Raw genomic sequence first — 15,186 nt, 5'->3', positions numbered from 1 at the left:
AACTAGTTTCAACTGAGAGGCCATTTCAGCAATGGGGTTTAGACTTCATTGGTGAAATTCATCCCCCATCCTCTGGCCAGCATAGGTGGATTCTCACTGCCACAGACTATTTTACCAAATGGATAGAAGCCATCCCTTGCAGGCAGGCCAATGACTCCATTATTATACAATTTCTAGAAACCAACATCTTGTCTAGGTTTGGCTGTCCAGATAAAATTATCACAGACAATGCTGCAGCTTTTAAATCCAAGAAAATGATCAATTTTTGTCACAAGTATCACATGACCCTAGGTCATTCCACTACCTATTACCCTCAAGGTAATGGCCTAGCTGAATCTTCCAATAAAAGTCTCATCAACATCATCAAAAAAGTTCTAGAAGAAAATAAAAAGAATTGGCATAAAAAGCTGGTAAATGCACTGTGGGCAGATAGATTGACCACTAAGAGATCAATTGGCATGAGTCCATATGAATTGGTTTATGGGCTAGAAGCAAAGTTTCCTGCATCTTTAGGAATTCCTGTGATTAAGTTGCTGCAATAAATACAAGCTGAGCCCAATGACATCCAAAGAAGAATTAATCAAACAATTCACTTACAACAAACAAGAGAAGAAGTCTATCAAAGAACCCAAGTTCTACAAGAAAAGATCAAAAGAATATTTGACAAAAGAACCAAAGCTGAAGATTTCTTTATTGGAAATAAAGTGTTAAGATGGGATTCCAGAAGGGAGGACAAAGGCAAACATGGTAAGTTTGATTTTTTATGGAAGGGACCCTATGTCATCTATGCTATACAAGGAAACAACACCAATTTTTTAAGAAGTTTGGATGGCTCAAACACTGAGGAAGGCCCAGTTAATGGGAGAATGCTCAAGCATTATTTTGACTCCCCTTGATCAAACACTAAGCAGGCATGTATTGTACATAAATATTTGTATTTCCAGTATTTTAAATTACAGCAGATAAGTAAAGCAGCAAAGTGCATCATGTTTTTGAGAAGACCAGGATGAAATACTACGATATTTCTTGGGAAATTTGGGTCCTGGCATTTGGAGTAGCAAGGAAAACATAGGGTGACTATGAAATCAGCAAGAGAAAGTTTGAGAAACAGGTAAAAACAGATCTGCAAATTCACAGCAAATAAGCTTACTGGCTGCTGCTTGCAACCATTTGGGGTCCTAACCATTGGGCTCCAACAACAGAAAAATTCAGCCAGCAGCAAGGGAGCAGAAACTCAGGCAATCTGACCTGCTGTTCTTGACTTTTCATCTAGAAAAGCCATCCCCAAGTGGAGCCACTGTTAGCCTCCTATACCAATAGGTTCTCATCTCTCATGATTGACAGTGGAAGTGCCAAAAATGCTCACCTTCCATGCCACTAAGGTTCCATTTTTGTGAAGAGAGCAGACATGTTAAAAAATGTAAAGAGGGTATGCCTTAAAAGAAAAATCAAAGGGAAAGAAAATGAATTGCTCAGAGAAAAAGTAAAAGAAATGAACCCCAAACAAAGACCATGAAAGTGGCTAGTTCAAATTGCCACTACTACCTTGATGGGTGGCCCAACAGCTCAAGCTGGGCCTCACCATGTTTTAAATTGCATGTTGTAGATTAGAGAGGAAGTACCTGTTCAAACAGTTCAAGCTTGATAGATGACTAGGTGGATAGAGAAAGAAAGGAGCCCAACTGCTTAATCTGGGCCCTTGGAAGTCATAAGGGTAGACTTAGATAGGAGGGCAGCAGAAAGAAAAAGACAATTATCAGGGTTTGCAAGGCTAAGTGCACCCATACAAAATGAAGAAAAAATGTTAGGCATAATAGGCAGGGTAGGCAGTTGAAGGTTGCAGAAAGCAAAATCCAAGCACATCACTTGGAGCAAATCAAAGTGGCCATTAGCAGGAAAGGCAATAGCAACGGCCTATATGGCAAAGTGCCAAATCATCACTAACTTCCCTCATTCCCTTCAAAGTTTCTTACTAACCTCCCATGAGCACTGCAGGATCTGCCTGATCAGTCCTCCCTACACTCTTCATTTGTACAAATTTTATGTCATAAATGACTTCTTTATTTTGAAAAGAAGCCACATTTCTTGTGTAAAAATTCTTTTCATTTTGATCTACTTCCTAACTAAGTTTGATTCCTGAAAAGCTTAGTAACTACCACTTCCCATTCTCATTCGCCCCCAGTACTAACTACTAACTGTATTTACATTAAATCCCCTATGTTCCCCTTTCCCCTACTATTATAACACCATGGTGTATAAAACCCCCAGCAATGTATAAATATCCCCCCTTTAGCACTATAGCTAAATAAGTTTGTCTAAGGGAGACATTAGTCCACCAGGGACTATGGTTAACCCTGCTTTGGGATTGCTCTAACCTCTGGTCAGAGTAATAACCTACACTTATCCCTCATTTCCTCTTTTTTCCTAAAAAAATTCATAAAGCCCCCTTTCCCTCTGCTCAAACCTAATTCTAACCCTTTGTTCCCCCCGACAGATTAATTCTAAAACCCACAAAAACCCCAAAACCCAAAGTCCCGCACCCCAAATATTAAACTGAATATTTTAATCCGCGGGCAGGTCCCCCCCAACATGCACGACCGGTCGGGGTGCCCGCCAGCCGTCCATCATCCGCCGCCCCCGATCCAACGGTGGGCGGGCATTTTTAGACCTCAACCCGTCTCCCTTTAACATCCGGGGAGATGGCGGTACTGGTACCCGTACATGGGACGCGTGGCGATCGGCGGGGTTGTTTGGAGCCCCCCTCCCCGATACCGCCTTCGCCCAAAGGTGGTGCGGGGAGACCGCTTACCACCTCCCCGATACCACCTCCCTGCTATGTCACCCGCACGTCATCATGACGTCGTGCCGCCTCCGCCCGCCCTCGCGCCTCGTGGCCCTCCACGCAGCCCTGCCACCGCTCTCTGCCCGCCACCGTGTCCAGCCACGCTGGCCTCCAGCTCAGCGTCCACATCACCCTCCGTACCCCGGGACCACCATGACGTCATGCTGACATCATCGGCGGAAAAGCGCCAATGTCCCTTTTTGTCCAAATTTGTCGTTAAAAAGCCCGTTTTTGGCGGTTTTATGTCATTTTCGAGCAAAAGTGACCGACCCGTTGTAAGCCTTTTCGCCACGAAATTGCTTCCGAAACACCAAATTCAAAGTTGGAGCCGCCACAACTCGTCAATTCAGCTGCATCGAGCACCCCTGTTCGACCCGAAGGCTTTTCATGCTGTTTATCCAGGTATTCACCACAATTCCCTTGTTTTGCCCCTATGCATACCATTTCTCTGCAAATTCTCCATTAGGCACCTGTCAAAATCCCAAATTGAAGCTGTCTATTACTTAAATTGGAACTAAATCAATCCACATTACCCCAGCTCCATAAACTTGATATTGAAACAATAAATTCACGGGCTAAAGTTACAAATTTATCCTTGAGCTGCCCGGCATTGTTCCCTTTTGCCGGGTGCATGCCCAAAGCTGCATTTCACCAATTTGAATCCTTCATACCCTCTGCAATTCATCTTCATCAATTCACAATCCCTGTGAATTTAACCAAGCAAAGCAGAGACAGTCCTTCATAGCCTGCCTATTCCACTTGAGGAAAACTTCTAGCACTACCTGCATTCAATCTGTCATTTGAGCTTTCAGGAACCTTGCAAGTTATTACACTTGCCTTGTTCAATTCAGACTACATAATGGCTGCTCCTGCACCCACAACCCTCAGTATTGCTCCCATAAATGCACCAAATAAAGACCTGGAGTCCTTGCCTCTTGCTGACAGGGACTATCTCATCCAAGACTTTGTGGGTAACAGGGACCATTTGCAGACTTTCAGGGAATTGAGAGATGACTACTTGAATGGCAAGGATACATATGGCATATGGGAGTCAAATCTGCCATACTACTGTCTCCCCTCTGTCAATATTTTTCTAGAGATTATTCTCCTATGTGCTGAAAATTATGATGTGCATCACAGAGCTGTTAAGTCTCCATCTGGGAGCATCCTCTTTCATATTAATGCTGAGTCCATCAACCAAATGCTCAACTTCAATCAAACTGAGCTGCTGTTCCCTTTCTCCATGAACTATCTATTGGACACTGGCGCCAAGATGTCCAGTGAGGACATTCAGAAAATCATCAAGACATTTATTAGGCCTGACCACCAGCCCACAGGGCCACCTCCCTACTTGGATGTCTATTTTACTGATGTAGGCAGACTTTTGTTGGACATGATTGCTTATGTGCTGGGATACAGAACCAGTGAGCATGTGGATGAAACAATGCTGGTATTTTTAGCTGCTTATAGCCCAGGCCAACCCCCTGCCCGCAAATATAATTTTGCCAAATTCATAGCTAACAAGATTCATGACCAGCTGTGCAAAGTAGACAGAGAGGGCATCTTCAAGTATTCATCTTATATCTACCACCTTTTCATGTACTATCAGTCCGAGGCTTTTCCATGCTACATCAAAAAGCTAGACTCTAAACGGGAAAGAAGATCTGTTATCTTCTGGACACCTGTCTATCATCAAGTGCAAAGGTCACCATATTCATATTGTGAATTCATTGATCAGTTTGTTTATCCAGTCTCTTGTTTATTAATGAGGTCCCCTCCTCCCAGAATATCATTTGAAATACAGAAGGTCCTGCAGCTCTCCAAGAATTACAAAATAGGTGATTGGTACCTATATGAGGATCATACAGTCATCAGAGTCTATGGCTGTGAGCTCTGTCCATACAGGCTCCCAAAATATGTGCCCATGAGGCTATTTTCCTTGGAATATTATAGGCAGCTAATTCACTCTGACCTCACTCACTTTCATAGTTCCAAAAAGAAAGCCCATCTCAAGTTCAAACACCATCTGGGCCCCTTCATCATGAACAAAAAAGAGGGATGGCAAGATGCTGAGCTAATCCTTAAAGATAAGTACATGCTCTCAAAAAGCTTCCGATGGGTCCCCTATGACCCGGAACGCTTCATCACTGCTAGAAGAGTTAAGTACAGGCTGTTAGGCTATGAGCATTGCAAGTACCCACATATTGAAAAGTATGCCAATCAGCAAGAATGGCTGCAAGACACTTTAATTGAAAAATTAACTGAAGAAGAGTTGATGCAAAAGAATGTCAAGGATTTGGAAAAGACTCTTGACCTAGATTCTGTGAAGCAGGTACCCTTCAAGCGACCGCACCCAGTAGGAGAAGGGACCTCGGCCTCAACAGCTGCACCAACCAAACAGGCACCTTCTACAACAGCACCAGATATAGGTAAAGGTAAAGGAATAATGGGTGCTGAAGAGGAAGCACCAAAAGAACAGCCTGCCCCTTCTAGTGAGCAGCAACAAGAGCATACCCCTCCTCCACAAACTGAGCCACCAGCAGCCCCAATCATGCAAACTCCAGCACATGAGGAGAGGGGTAAGAAGAGAGAAAGAGAAGAGTCCACTCCTGCAAGTGGATCCTCCCAGCAGCCGGAGACCAAAAGGCAAAGGGCTGACTCCCCTGAGATAGAAGTAATCAGTGAAGAAATCCTTGACAGCTCAAGGAAAGATGGGGAAGGCAACTAGCAAACAGGTACGAGTTCCTTTTAGCAAGAGCAGGGAGTGCAGCTTGGCTTGGAGGTGTCATCCTCCACTCAGCAGAGCAAGAAGCCCAAAAGCACTAAGGCTTCTTTCAAGCAAATAAAGGCACAAAATGACTTGCTGAGGGTGGAAGTCTATAAACAGTTTCTGAATGCAACACCTGCCCAACAAGAAAGATTGATGTCTGTTTATGACCTGCAAGAGGAGAAAATGATCCTCAGTCATTTCAAGCCTAAAGTGCCGCAGCCAAAATCAACTGCAGATTTTGTGAGGACTAGGGTGGAGGTCATGGCCAAGGACATCCATCCCATGGACCAAATAGAACTCCACAAGAAAACTGGAGAAATGGTCTATTCCACCTTGGTGGACAGGGCAACCATGGCCCATGAGTTAAAAGAATCACTGAAAAATACCAACATTCAGTTGGATTTTGAGAGAATGTCCTCCATGGCCAAGGACAACAGAATAAAATCGCTGGAGGACATCATCATTGACTTAGGACATGATCCTAAGGATCCAAAGGGCGTAAGGGCCCTCCTCAAGAAAAAGGAAGATGACCTCAATGCACTGAAAAAGAGGTTAAAGCTGTTGCCCACTGAGCACCCTCAAACAGCAGAGTTACAGAAGGAAAAGGAAGCTGATGAGCAACTGGACCTTATAATGCAGCTTAACCAGAAGGTCCTCGATTTGGAGAAGGAACTTGAAGGGGCATTACAAGATAAGCAGGGAGAATCTACATCCCAAGCTCCTCCAACAACTTCAACCACTGCAACAACAACAGAGGCAGCAGTAGCCCCTGTCACAACCATAGCCACAACAGAAGTAGCAACAACAACAGCTCCAGACTCCAGTACAAGCATGGAAGAATTGACCAAAACTATTAAAGAAATGGAGCTCCAAGCCAATGAGATAAAGCAGGCCAAGGAAAAGTTGGCAGAACTAGATGCCAAATATGACAAATCAAAAATGACTGTGGCAGAACAAGGCAGAGAAATAAAGGCCTTGAAAGAGAAAATAAAGATTTTGGAAAAGGAGCTCAAACTAGAGACTGCTATGGCAGAAATCAAAAGAATTTTGTGGGCCCGCATTGACCAATCCATCACCAAGCAATGGAAGTCAATTAAGACTATGCATGAGCAGATGGATTTAATTGGCCAAGCACAGACAGAGATTCAAAGGGCCAGAATAGTGCTGGGAAACAGGCTGGAGCTGGCCAATAGATTGATAGATTTTTTGAACAGGCAAACAAAGGAAGAATTGGCAGCCATCAATATTGTTAACAGAACAGAGGCTGTCCTTACAGTTAAAAAGGTACTTACTCTCAGAAATTATGTACAAACTGTGGAGAGGAAGTGCTATGAAATTCAGGCTGAGGTGGATGAGTACAAGGCCAAAATGGGAGCATTGCAAGCAAAGGGACTGCCCAGCCTACTAAACAGCACGGGAAGACTGCTCCCCCGTGAGCAATATGCAAACAGGATGTCCACCTTTGTGGAAAATCAAATTACTGCATCTGGCAGTACTTCTGAGGAGGCAGGGCCTCCAACAGGGCAGAGTCTTCTGCAGAAACTTGAGAATATATTTTTTATTGAAAATGAAATCCACCACCTTTTTGAGGTTCCTCCAAATTTTTACAGATATACTGAAGCAGATGAGACCTTGGTGAAGATCCGAAGACACCAAATGCCCAAGGAGGATTGGTGGCAGGCAATGCTTCAAATTTTGCCACAATAGCCTCAGTTGCTCCATCCCAGTCGGCTACAGCTCAGCAAAAGTAAAACAACAGAATAAAGGCAGCATTGAAGGCAGCTGAAAGGTGACTCAGCAAAAGACAACGATAGCAAGCCCAAGAGATAAGAAATACGCAATTTTTGGACAGCATATCCTCAACCGACTCCAACAAGCCACAAAGTCAACATCTTCTGACCATTTTGGACAGCTAAGGCACTGAAGAGTTACTACAGCATTTACTCCCTCAGCTACAACGCTCCAAGAGTTGGCACGACATTAATGAAATATTTATTTCATCAGCTAGATATTTTCCTATATAAATTATGTATATATACCTCCCCTCACAGCGTATAAGGGGTTGGTGATTTTCACTCTGAAGCAAATGTATTGTATACTTTCAGATTATCTAATGCAAAGGGCTGGACAAGCTCAGTGATCTCCTGAATGTTTGATGTCTTGCTGATGCCATGCGTGCTGTTGCAGAATTCTTGTGCTGTCTGATGGAATAATAAGTTTTTCTCAATCTCTGTTTTGTCTCCCTATGTTTATTAAATCATATGCATGTCTCACTAATCTAGCAGTAAAGAAAGGGAATAGTACAAGATATGTTTGGTTACACCTTGTGCTCAATCTTTACTGCTGTAAATGTTTTCTTCAGAATTAATCATGGACATGAATTCTTAATTGCTCATGTTTTCATTAATTCTATAAATCTGAATGCTATATAGAAATTCTTCACTGCTTCTAAATAATATTCTCACTGTTTCTCCATACCAGTTTGTTGGAAGATTCTTAATTGCCTTTCATAGCCTGGTTACATCACACTTAATCACAATTTCGAAACATTGTTTCTCAGACACTTATCTGGCTCTGCAGCATCACTACTGTATCAACACAACATATCAAACAACTAAAGGACCACTGACTCCATGCCGAATGGCCTAGAACACTCTAGTGAGCACATATATATCTTGACTGAAATCATCACCCAGTAAATTCCAAAAAACAAAACCTTGAGCATCATAGCTAGCCTAATATTTTATACAAACAAAGCTAAAGCATAAAGAGAGAGCCCTCTCTGGTCATAGGTAGGCTAGAACCTGTGACCCAAAGATTGGTTAGTGGTTACCTCGGCCGTATTCCCTTGGGAGTCAAAGGGAACAACCTGAGTGATAACACATTTCACCATCAAGTCATGAATAGTAACCTCAACGGTTATCTTTGGGCCCACTTGCGTGGTATCATCCTCTATGGTGCATCTCATGCAGTGCAGTTTCACATGTCGCACTCCTGTCATCTAGCGCGCAACCTATAAATTAAGCTTTTCTCCTGCACGAGAAACGTAGTTTATAGTCTCGAAATCCCTTGCAACTGCTTGGATTAATGAGACTGTCCTACTGTCATATAGTCATCGTGCAGGGGTAGGATCCCCTGTATATAGCTTCAACCTACTTCCATTTACTTTTCCAGGGAAAGGTTCCCCATTCAGCTTCGCGAGCTGAACTACGCCACCATCTGTAATCTCCTTGATGACATACGACCCCAACCAGTGCATTTGAAACTTTCCTGGAAACTTTGTGAACTTTCTATCATATAACAACACCAAATTATTTACCTTGAATGTGCGCAGCTTGATGTGCCTATTATGCCAATGTTTTTCACATTCCTTCTGGACTTGTTGGTGGAATCCCGCCAGAAATCGGTCCTCCTTTAAATCCATTAGTTGCGCGAGCCATTACTCCAAAGCCTTGTGATCCGCCATATCCATCGAAGTTGTTATGCATAGACTAGGCACAATGTACTCCATAGGCATCACCACTTCGACCCCATAAACTAATCTGAATGGCGTTTTCCCTATAAACTTCTTACAGGTTGTCCTATATGCCCATAGTACTATAGGTACGCACACATCCCAATCATTTCGCTGCGTGTTACAAATCTTTGTCAATGCATTCTCCAAAATTTTGTTAAAAGTTTGGACTGTCCCATTTGCTTGCGGGTGATATGGTTTACTCTTCTGATGGTAGACCTGGAATTAATATGTCAACGCGCTAATTTTTTCTTTAAGAAAGTGCATTCCCCTATCACTCATTAATACTTTCAAGAATCCGAACCATGTTAAGACATGTTCAAAAAAGAATTTTTCTATCATAGCCCCTGTACAATCCTTTTTTGGTTGTGCTTCAGCCTACCTGGTTAAATATTCTGTCGCAGTGATAATGTAGTGCAGGCTCGTCTTCTTTCCAGGTGGCTGAATTGGCCCAATAAAATTGATCGCCCATTTATCAAATGCCTGTAAAGATACCTAAGGATGGAGTGGTAGTTCGTCCCTTCACGATGGTCTGTTAGTCCTTTGACATGCATCACACGCCTTATAGTATGCTTTGGAATCCTTGTGCAATGTTGGACACCACAATCTTGCGTGCATAATCTTCTACGGAGTCACTTTCCCTGCATAATGGCCACCCGCAACTCCCACATGAGCATAAACAAGAATACTATCATGCTCAAAGTCCAGTACATATCTCTGCAATATTTCATCTTCCCCCATTTTGTACAAATGTCCTGCAACGATCGAAAAATTGGCTGCGCGAACTACTAGTTCCTTCTTGTACTGATTTCTATATCCTTCAGGCGCCATCCCTGTAGTTAAGAAGTGAATAATGTTAGAAAAATGGTCATCAGCTACACATATCGCAAAGAGCTGCGCATCGGGCAACCCTTCCTCCAAATTACTGGGTTCTTCGCCTGTTTCAATTCTCAACAGATGGTCAGGTCCAACATTCAACCTCCCCGGCTTCACAATTACTTCAAAATTGTACTCCTGAAATAATAACAACCACTTGCAAATCTTTCCCCCCAACACAGGCTTGTTGACTAGGTATTTTAAGGCAGAATGATTTGTATACATCTTGAAATGCCCTCCTAACAGATAATGCCTGAATTTTTGTAGCGCGTAGACCATGGCCAACCCCTCGTGCTCTGTCGTTGAATAATTTTTCTCAGCCTTTGATAACTTCCTACTTGCGAAGGCTATAGGATGGTCCAGTTCTCCTTTGCCTGCCTATGTGAGTACTGCACCCAACACAATGCAAGAAGCATCCACATGTACATGAAACTCCTTTTTCCAATTGGGAAATACCAGGATTGGCACAATCACCATTTTTTCCTTTAACACATCCAAGTTGCGCTGACATTCTTCATCCCAATCCTTCTTTAGAAGTTTTTCCATGGGCATAGTAATTTGAGCATAAGCTTCAATGAATTTTCTATAGTATCTCGTGCATCCCAGTGTCGTGCGCAACTGCTTGATGTTCCTACGGGCCTCCAAGTTCACAAACACCATGATCTTTACAGGGTCCACCATCAATCCTTGCTTACACACGACATGACCCAACAAGATTCCAAAAGGAACATAGAATATACATTTTTTCAAATTCAACGTGATCTGTTATCTTCGACATGTATCCAAAATGAGGCGTAGACTTGCTACATGGCACTTCACCAAGCCAAACATAGTTCAATCATCAAAGTATACTTCCAGAAACTTATGAATGAATTCTTTGAATGCTGCTATGACTACGCGGGAAAATATTCCAGGCACATTATTTAATCTAGCATAACAATGTACTAAAAGCACCCCCACTCTGTTGCGAAGGTGGTTTTCTTCTATCCTCTAGGGAAATTTTAATTTGATGATAACCGGAAAACCCGTCAGTAAAGGAATAAGCCTCCTGCCCTCCGAAATTGTCTAACACTTCATCTGTAAACAACATCGGAAATGGATCATGAACAATGCATCATTAAGCTTCCAAGGATCTATGCAGATCCTTATTTCTTCCTTTTGTTTCTTCTCTTGGACTACCATCGGGCTCACCCAATCAAACTCTTCAACAGGTTCTATAATGCGTGCCTCCAGAATTTTATCCAGCTCCTGGCAAACCTTATCATTATACTTAGGATTAAGATGATAAGGCCTCTGTTTAACAGGTTTCGCATCCAGCTTCAATGTGATCCTCATAACGCCCAAATCACCAAGTATGCCCTTTAAATCTAAAAACTTAGTGGGGAAGAGATCCTGGTATTCGCGAAGTAATTCAATAACTTTGTCTACTATAGCATCATCCCAATAGTCTCCAATCTTCATGAACTTTGGTTCTTCTTCAGTGCCAATGTTTACTTGTCTTGTTTTCAAAGGTGCGGAGATGTCTGGGTTTGCTACTTGCATTCCTTCTACTTCGAGACACCCTTCCGTCTCTGGAATATTGATATTCCTTAGGTCTTCGTCCTCCTCTTTAGTGGTCACATTATAGCATTCCAATGCGTGGCACAACTGGGTGCTCCAATTTAGTTGGGTCCATTCCATAGGTTCCTTCATTGTCCTGAAGATAACCACTTTAATTTCTTGAAGCACTTCATCAATGCTTGCAAACCTATCCTCGAAGCTGAAATTCAATAAGAACCCTTCCTTCAATACATCCCATTGCGCAGTGTCATGGCGGAGCTCTGTTTCGAGATACCAGTTCATGGGGACTGTATCCAAGATATGACAAAATATATGTACCCATTCTGGCTGCGGTTTCGTCCCCGTGCCTTAGTCCACTTTGCCAAGTGGTCGCGTGGACCATCCCTTCCATTATACTTCTTAGTCATTCTTGTATTAGCATGCCCAAATCGTAGCTTCATCATTCACCTATAATCTCGCCATCCAGGAAAACTATCCTTATGTGTACCCCACCATCATGTGGGCATAGTGCCAACTCCAATGCTTGAAAACAGTGGTCTTTAGGTACTTCACACTCAAATTCATCTAAAAAAATATCGACGTCAGTCAAATCGTCATAATAAGGTAGCTGTCTTACCTCCAACGAAACATAGCGCAGTGAATTCGTCATCATATTGCACCGTAATGTAGACACTTCATGTAAGCAGTTTTGCTAATGCTCTAATTCTTCAACTGAGTCAAAAGTATAGGAACTCTCCTGGTCCCGTTCGATCTGTCCATCCGCCATTGGATTGATCCAATCTTGATCTCGCGCTGTTATCTTTTATATTTGATCCAGCTCATCATCACTTTCTACATAATCACGGACTGGTTCAGTATAGCGCACCCCTTCTGCGGGATCTAGTGGCACTATAACCCTTAGCAACTTCCTCTCAAATGACATTATCCTCTTCTTCAAATTAAGGACCCCATTCATATCAATAGCCCAGTCAATTCCCAGGAGTGCGGGGTATGGATTACTGTCATTGACAATTTCTATAACTTCAAAGTCTGCTAATGCACTCGCACCTTCCATATCTATTATTACTCCATATAATTGTCCCATGGGGATGATTTTCTATTGATTCGCCATCCTGAGATGAATCGGAGACCACTGTAGTGCAGGTCTCCCCAACCTTTCCCATGTCTATTTCGGTAAAGCATTCACATTAGACCCTAGATCCAAAATGACCTAGTCCATTTATCATAATCACCTATCTATGTTTTTAGCCACATCTCACATCCTGTTTGCGCCTTATGCTTACCAATATTTCTAACTATGCACTGCTCTATAGAAGTCCTTTTCTTGTTGGCGCACTTGTCTATTACGTCTTGCAATCCTTCCACAACCTTTCTATCGTGCAGTAACTTCATGCAGGTCTCCAAAAAAGTAGTGAGTACGGAAATATCAAATTCTTGCGTTGCACCGGTCTCTAGCGTCTTTTCCTGGCTTCTTGAGGTGGAGGCCTCAACAAAGCTCTTCTTTGCTTCCATGAATTTTTCCTTAGTGCGATTAAGGTCAAAGGCGGCTTCTTTCTCAGGATCTTTGTGGACCCATCCATCTTCTTCAGGCTTCTTACCTTTGTCTGTGCTAGTCATCATACAACTTCTTAGTACAATATTAATGTTCTGATCCTCTTCGTGGGGCTCAGCCCTCATCATTTGTAAATTCTGCGTAGGCTGTTGAGGTTGTGTTTTCTTCTCTTGCATTTTAGCTATTAGCACCAGACATTCTTCTATGGCATGGTCGAATTGTCTACAGTATTGACATGAAGGGTGTGTAGGATTCGGGCAATCTCGCGCGAAGTGCCATGGCTGTCTATAGTTGTAGTAGATAATATGACCATGACCTCTACTAGGTCCTCCTCCTCCTCCTCCTCATTGGCCCTGAAAACCCCCATGCGCTCCTCCTATGCCTTGATCTGGAGGCTGATTTTCTGCTTGCATATAGTAAGTAGGGGTTCTTTCCATCATCAGCTCATAACTTCGACAATGATGCTCATCATGGCCCACATATTTATAGAAATTGCAAAACAGCTACTAGGGTGTCTGAACGAACTTCTAAAGTAAGTGGTAGTTATCTGTCGCATGTTGCCTAGTGACTTGAAAAATGGCGCACCATAGCGCAGCTCCCATGCTTGGCCTGACTGGGGCTTCTGGCTTCATGGGGCTGGCTTCCCCCATAAGATAATTAACATATACTGGAAAATGATCTTTATCTTTTGACTCAGTTACCGGAGAATCCACAGTATGAACATTTTTATGCCAACGTTTCAAATCCCAACTGGGATCCATCATTAGGGCTAATGAATGATGATAAAAGAAGAGCTGCTAAGAAGGAAATAAATAATAATGAGGAAAATAAATTTTTAGGATCAGTAGAATGTCGGCTGAATATTTATTATTAATTTATTTATTAATTAATAATTCATTCAATTATTTATTTTTATTTTTATTTTTATTTTTGAGTTTTATATATTCATTTTTTTTTTTTTTTACAGGTGAGTTAATAAGTTAATTTAAAATGCAAAACCTAAATGGTAATAATAATAATTATTTAATATATGATAATATAATAAATTTTATTTATTTTATTTTAATTTTTATTTAATTTACTCATTTATTTATTTATTCATTTATTTAATTATGATTCAAGTTGGGAAATGTTTATTTATTGTTATATAATAGTATTAAAGATTAGAGAAATAAGAAGATTGTATCAATATTTAAAGTTATTTGATTTAAAATTATATTAATATTAATAATAATTAATTAATTGTTATAAATTAATAAATATATTAATTTAATCAAAATTAATAAATGTTAATAATCAATACTAATAAAGTTAATAGATATTAATAGGGTTAAAATATTAATAATACTTAATTAATAAAGTTAGTAAATATTAATACCTAATTAATAAACATTTAATAATGAATTAACAGTAATTAACATTAATAATAATTAATATATTAATTAATTGTTATATTAATTAATATATTAAGCTAATTAATATAAGTAAATGTTAATAATGTTAATAAATCAAAATTAATAATGTTAAAAGATATTAATAGAGTTAAAAATATTAATAATACCTAATTAATAATGTTAATATATTAAATTGGCAAAATTGGCTGAAATCTGCTTGAGGTCAACTGTGTTCACCTTCCAAGGAATATTTTATGAGCAGACATCTGGTGTGGCAATGGGATCACCCCTTTCGCCAATCGTGGCCAACCTATACATGGAATACTTTGAAAAGAAAGCCCTTGAATCATACCCTTTAAAACCAGCCTGGTGGAAGCGATTTGTCGATGATACCAATATAAAATGGACTCATGGTAAAGCAGAACTTGACAAGTTTTTCATGCACCTAAATTCTATCTCTCCTGAAATAAAATTTACTATGGAACTTGAAGAAAACATGAGCATCCCATTTTTAGATGTTCTCATCATTAGGAAAGAGGATGGCTCTTTAGGGCATAAGGTGTTCAGGAAGTCAACCCACACAGAAAGTTACCTCCATGCTAATTCCCACCATCACCCAGCCCAGAAGTTTGGTGTTCTAAACACTCTTGCTATCAGAGCCCTTCGAATTTCTGACTC

Source organism: Pinus tabuliformis, chromosome 7 (genome assembly GCF_031772625.1).
Source record: "Pinus tabuliformis cultivar Carrire ecotype Pingquan chromosome 7, CPIR1, whole genome shotgun sequence".
Taxonomy (NCBI): Eukaryota; Viridiplantae; Streptophyta; class Pinopsida; order Pinales; family Pinaceae; genus Pinus; species Pinus tabuliformis.
Note: the sequence above shows the minus strand (reverse complement) of the source record.